The sequence below is a fragment of the Colius striatus genome, chromosome 10 (assembly GCF_028858725.1).
Source record: "Colius striatus isolate bColStr4 chromosome 10, bColStr4.1.hap1, whole genome shotgun sequence".
Classification (NCBI taxonomy): Eukaryota; Metazoa; Chordata; class Aves; order Coliiformes; family Coliidae; genus Colius; species Colius striatus.
In genome coordinates, this window is record NC_084768.1 from 2,100,016 (window position 1) to 2,106,712 (window position 6,697).

The window sequence follows — 6,697 nt, forward strand, 5'->3', positions numbered from 1 at the left end:
GGTAATTAAGGCAGCAATCGGATTATGTAAAAGAGCATTTTGCCTTTAACGTACCGGAGGGCAAAACCGAAATGGAAACCATGGTGGGTTGTTTATAAACATTTGCATAGCTACAAAGCTCGCTGCATCTTTTCGTTTGTAATGATGGTCTGTTTTCTATGATCCCAGTAACTCCCTGCTGGAGAGCCTGAAAGGTTTCCCTGAGCCATCATATCTGTCCGTTTAATCCCTTTCACTTCGGTTTACTGCGATGAATAAACACTGCTCTGGCAGGAGACCTGAGCCGTCAGATGGACGAGAAGGCTCGAAGGAGCTCTAAAGCTTTTCAGCGCCTTCGGCCACCGCCGATGAGGAGCGGGACCTTTTGTTCCCCGTGCGGCCCTGTGGGCTGCGGTGGGGGGTGGGGGGAGGTGTTTGTCATGTACCGCGTGAGCCCCTACCCTGGAAGGGCTTTTGCGGAGCATCCGAAGGACTGCGGCAGCAGGAGGGTTCCCCCGGCAGCAATCTCTGCCCCCTCGCAGGCTGTCCGGCTGCTCCAGTCCTCGCTCGGCCGGGGCCGTCGGGGCGCGACTCGGCTGGGGTAGGGGATGCCACCGGCGGCTCGACGCATCTCGGCCTGGGAGACAGACCGCGCCGGGACCCCCGGCAGTTGTTGCTGAAGCCCCAAAGCCGCCCGGCCGCCCCCACGGAGCCTGTGTCGCGCTGCCCCGCTCCTGGAGGGAGCGGAGTCCCGCCCCGATGGGGGCGCGGTCCGCGTGTCCGCGGCGCTGCGCGCATCCTGCGCGCCGTGCCGCCCGGTCCGCCCGGCTCTGCCTTTCCGCCCTTGCCCTGTTCGCGGTCCCGCGCTGCCTGCCGCGGTTGGCCCCGCCGATGCCCGCCCCAGGAGAGCAGCGGAAGGCTCCGCGGCAGCGCTTCCCCGAACACCTTCGGGCTGCCGGCCGCCCCGTGCGCTCGGGCGGAGCCAGCGACAGAGGCCGGTCCCGCTCCGGCCGCCGGGAAGCACGGAGGTGGCAGCGGAAGACAGACGGAGAGGAGACGGCTGGGGCGAGACTCCGCGGTCGCCCGCGAGAGAGCAACCGTTAAACGCTGTTCAGAGAAAAAACGTGTTCACTACCTTGGTGTCGAATCCCACCTCTTGCCAGCGCCGGGGCCGCTCGAGCGGGCAGGATGCGCGGCGCGGACCGCAGCCCTGTGTGCTCACAGAGGTGCCATGCACCGAAGCACACCGCAGCCAGGGAAGTGTGTTTGCCTTCTCTTCAGGTTTATTCAGGTCTTTCTAAGTGTCTGGATTTCAGTTTTTCAGAGCTTAGCGGCAGGCGTGTCCAGGGGACCTCTCAAGTAGTGCTTAGCTTGGTGAACATCAGGAGTCGAGGCCTCTGGCACTCTAATACTTCTATCTCTTTAACCACTCATCACCGTTGGAAATTTTGGCCATTGCACAGAGACGGGGATGACTTTGGTCACTGTGATGAAAGTAGTGACACATCTCAGAGCGTTTGCAATGAACACCTCACTGCACAGGCGTGCTGGGACTTTCTCCTGGCTATTCTTTGAGATGTGAATTAAGGGCCAGGTTCACTCTGTTCTAAAATGTAAGCCTTCAAAGCCTTCCCCAGCTGATTCATGCCTTTGTGGGTTGTTGCAGTGCCCAGCGTGTGTATTAAAATGAAAATATCTGTTATAAACCGAGCATGCTTGGCACTACCTACTGAGAGATGTTTTCTTTACTGAGTGGACAAGTTGGGAAGGGAGCTCGTGAAAAAAGGTGATTCATTCATCCCACGTCTGAAAACCACAGCAAGCCTCCAGAAACAAGATCCCAGTTTGCTCCTCACAGGTTGCAATTGCCAAAATGTTTACATGTGTCTACAAGTAGGGAACTAGATTTACAGTTTTGTGACTGGTGTGTACAAAGAGCTACTGTAATTCTCTGAAATTACAGACATTCCCTTTGAAAATGCAGAGGCTGCAAGTGTTCAGTGCAGTGTTTTATGCAGAAATAAGGATTCCTATTCTTCTTTGTGTTTATCATTTTCCATGGGTAGGGCTACACTTACTCTTGACTGACACTTGTAGAACGAGGTGGGAAAGTTTTACCTGATGCAGGAGTGATATTGTTCTAGAGTGGAATGAAGTGCCCCGACGGTGCATGTTTCTGCCAGACCATCTGCTTTTACTGAGTTTAGTGCTTGAAAGCAGTCCAGTGTTTCTGGGCAGGTGACAGGGTAGAGGAAGTGCTGTCATGCAAGTTTAACACAGCTCCCTTGGTCCACTTGCCCGTTTCAAGCAGTTTTCTGAGATTTACTGATCTGTTCACACATGAAAGAGCACTGGTCAGGATTTAAAACTGACCTTTTGTCAGTGAGAAAACTGTGGCTCTAGGAAAAAGCACTGCACTGTGGTACCTTGTCTGTAACTGCTGGGGATCTGGATCCAGTCCTATTCCTACTGCGCTTGGTAACACCCCTCACTACGGTGTCTCTTTGAAGGGCAGCAAGGGAGTGTTTCACTGAGCTTCCTAGAAAAAAAGAAGAAACAAAAGTAACAGAAAACATCGATTTCTTAAGCAGCACATTAAACAGCTAAAATTTACTGATTGCACAGATAGGAGAAGCTGCTCCACACAAAACTGTTTGTCCCCTTTGTAGAGCCCAAGAGCCACTTTCAGTACTCTTTGTACTCCACAACAAATGTCTGACAGAAGAGTTTTTTCACTGGTAACCTGGTGTTAATCTTCTGTTGATTGCTTCAACTTGGGGTTGCAAGAAGGAGGAATAAGTGACAGAGGGAATCGTCGGAGATTTTAAAGGCAACTGTTTTAATCTGTGTAAACATTCAACAACGAGTCAACTCTGTCTGGCTACCTGGAGAAAGCTTTTTTTCCTGATGCGTGGCTACTGCTCTCACACTTGTCTTTGGCTGGTGTGTCCCAAGGGCATGTTCCAAGCTCCTCAAATGTGGTCTGTGAGCTATGTGTCTGGTTGTTACCTGGGCACGTTGCAGTGCCTTAGCTAGAGAAGTCTCAGTTCTGCGTGGTAGCTTAAAAATGGACAGCTGCCTTGGAGTGAGCTGCCCTGCAGAAATGTCACTGCCAAACAAGAGGGAGATGTTAGCACAGGTCAACAAAACATTTCCATCTGTTTTTTTCTTCTATCAGATTTTCCTCATCCTCAGGCTGATGTCTTTCTGTATATTGCATATTGTAGTTCAAGTTTCCTTGCACTAATGATTCCAAATAGCAGATGCTGTGTAAACATCTGGGCACAGTCCTGATCCTGCTGAGCAAGTTTCTAACCAGGAATCCCAAGCAGTCCCTGGAGCTGGTGGGGAGATGTGCTCTCTACGCACCTCTCTCAGCTCACACCGAAGGAAAAGTTTTGTTCTGTTCTGTTTTTATCTAGATGTAGCAATTCACGAGTAAGATTTAAAGAGAGGATTGAAAATTACTTAATTGTGCTTTGTGTACTTCTTATTTAACGTTGCAGGCAAAATAAATTAGAATAGGATTAATGAATTTGGATTTGTTATTGTCACTAATTATATGATTAAGGCCTCAAAGGCAACAGCACTTTTATTGGAGTAGGAAAATGTGTAGTTTAAAATAGATATGTAAGAGAAACAGGATTTGTTCTCAGGGTCAGTCTGAAGAAGTAATGTTACGTACATTCCTGCATCCTGCTTTTTCTGCAGTTCATTTCACTGAAGGAGTTCTGCTCAGTGCAACAAAGGTATCTCTAGCTCTGCTGTCTTTCAGGGCTTGTAGAGATGCTACGTGAAGTGAGTTGCTTTTACTTTAAGCGAAATTAGAACCAAATGTATGTTCGCCAGTTTGATTTGACAATTGAACTTATTTTTATCCCCTGTTTGTAAGCACCAGTTGCATTTTGGTAAAGAATAGTTAACATAGGGCGGCCAGCACTAGAAGTGCATCCTCATGGTTTCACTGACAGCAACATCTCTCATTTTGTCACAGAGGATGAGGCAGGTATTTTCTTCTGCCTCACTTTTAGAGAAGAGCTATATGCTGGGAATGGAAGGTTCGTAACTTTGAAGACCAGTTGAGATCAGATGCTCCCACAAAGTGTATTCATTAGGGTTCATGTTAGTCTTTAGCAAGGTACACACTAAGGTGTGCATGGAGACTCCATTCAGTTCAGCCCAGCAGAGAGAAGAGCTCTCACCTTTTCCAAGTTCCCCTGAATCACCGTTGTCCCACGTTGAGAGCCCATGGGCCGTATTGGTGCAGGATTTGTCTGCTCACAAAACCTCTTTCTGTTGTTTTAGATGTAAGGTAATAACCAGCCAAAAGCACGAGCTCATGGTTCTGATGCAAAGTGCTTTAAAGACCATGATCAGGAATGAAGAAGGAACCAGAATTTGACCAACTCAGTGAACAGAAGTGGTGCTTTAAATATGCTCTGGCCTACGTAAATATGCTTCCTTCCATTTAAATTCCCAAATCAAAACAGTTATTTTAGGGAAGGATTGGAAGAGTAATGGATCCAGTTAAGGGGTGTAATATCTTCCTCTGCAAATGGGATACTGGAGGAAGGGGTTATTTTAAGGTTATATGTGTACATTTCACAATACTAATAAACAGTCCCGGGACAGATTAAGTAAACACACATGCATCTAAGGGCAGCTTTCATAGTCAGTTTCTCACTGCCTGCTCAGTGCTCTGCCCTGCAATCTGAAACCACGGATTCTAGCTGCAGTGTCCCTACGCCTTGTGTAAGAGTCCAGCAATCTGCAGTGTACATCTGAAAAAAGTAATTTAGACCCTTGCTGGCCTCACACTAGGCTTACCCTGCCCCGTGTGGAGACAATGAACTTATTGACTTCGATGCGGCCGGGCCTGGGCCCCCTGCTATCGTCACAGGACGTCATTTGAGCTGTCAGATCCCAGAGCAAAAAGCTCATGGTGACTCCAATGGTGGTTTCTGCCACCTCAGTCACTTGTGGGTATTCAATGCTGGTTGGTTTTAGCATAATATCCAGTATCAAGAGTTTTGCATGGGAAGTGTGCCCCAGTAGCTGAGACATGATGTGGTCGGATTTCTCTTTCTGTGGGGGTCCTGCAGCTGGCCGGAGCTGTGGGTGCCGGCGCTCGTGGCGGGGCAGGAGCACCCTGTGCTTGCATGCTGGCTCTTCCTGGGCTGCTGGGGTGTGTAAGGCAGAGCAAGGCAGAGCGTGGCCCATGGACTGTCTCCTTTTGCAGAGGGAAATGGGATGTGTAGTGCTGCAGTACAGATGTACACACGTGTGGCCATTACAGTGTGTATGTACCTGCTTTGCAGAGAAACAGCGCCTGTTTCACTTGGCTGGGCACAACCTAGCCTCTGGGTATTTTGAGGCTTTCTGACTTACTCTGTGCATAGCAGACCAATTCTGAGTGAAAACATCTCTCCCGGACTGGAGTCACGGTGATTCAATTTACTGCATTTTCAGAGAGTTCGTACTCTTCTTCATTTTGTCTTTCATTTCTAGGAAAGGCCACCTTAGAGAAAATGGTTTATTTCCTGTAATGTGTTACTCATGCTTTTGGATGCAAAAGCTACTTGTGTATTTAGCGATGACAAGTGTAGAAGTTCTGTTTGAAAATCAAATCCCAGCACTGTTCGTGCAACAATCCGGTGATCCTTGCTCTGTCAAAGTGCCCGCTGCTTTCAGTCTCAATAAAGACCACAAGGTTGGTCTTCTCTCTGCAGATTGTAAGTTTTTCATGGGAGTACACATGCACACAGATGAAATACATATGTTTGTGCGCAGAAGAATGGTTATGCTGACGTTTGAAATATGCTGAGTGAAAGAACATAGTTTATAAATACGGGTAAATGCTTCCAAGTGCAGCGGTGCGGGTGTAGGACTTCTGATTTCGTAGGGTAGTTTATGGTTTCAGCCTTTTGTTTTGGAACAGGTGGTTTATTTTCTTCTACATTTCCTGTGATCTTGAATTCTCAATTAAAAAAGAGAAAGGTGAGCAGTCTGATTAACAAAACCAAGCCCCTTTATTGACATAACGGTCTTTCATTTTACAGTGTATTGGACCACATTAGTTTCAAAACCAAAAAAAAAAGGTAGAAATAGGGTATTTTGTTTTACTGGAAGTGCTTTCTCTTCATCTTTATTTTACAATGAACATTCCTCAAAAGTAGCCTGTTTCACTCTGACAAGCTGGTCTGGTTTTCCGAGGTATCTCAGGAACTTTCTGTCTGGTGCTGGCACGTACTCGCGATCGCTGTTTGGTTTTTGATGAGGCCAAATTTCTTTAACCACTGAATTGAAATTTGCCTGTGCCAAGTTGCAAGAATAAATCCTTCTCTAGACATGGGTGGGATCCAGCTGTGTTGTGGCAGAAGGGGTGGGATGGCTTTGCTGATGCAGGAGAGGAGCTGTGGCCAAGATGATGACCCCAGTAAGTTTCCTCCTCCTCAGCAGGATGGGTCAGAGCTGTGTGCCAGCAGGGCTAACACCTGCCCTGCCAAGAGGGGAGACATACACTTAAAACTTTGTCTTATATTTTCAAGTTAACCATTTCTGAAAGGATTATCAGATTCAATGCCAGTCATCCCAGCTTTACCTAATTTCAACTGCTGCACCGTCAAAACACCAGGGATAGGGCTGCACTGCCGCTGAAATGAAGGGACCTTGTCTGTCGTGTTGAGTCGGCTGAGCTTTGCTGCTGTGCCATGGACTT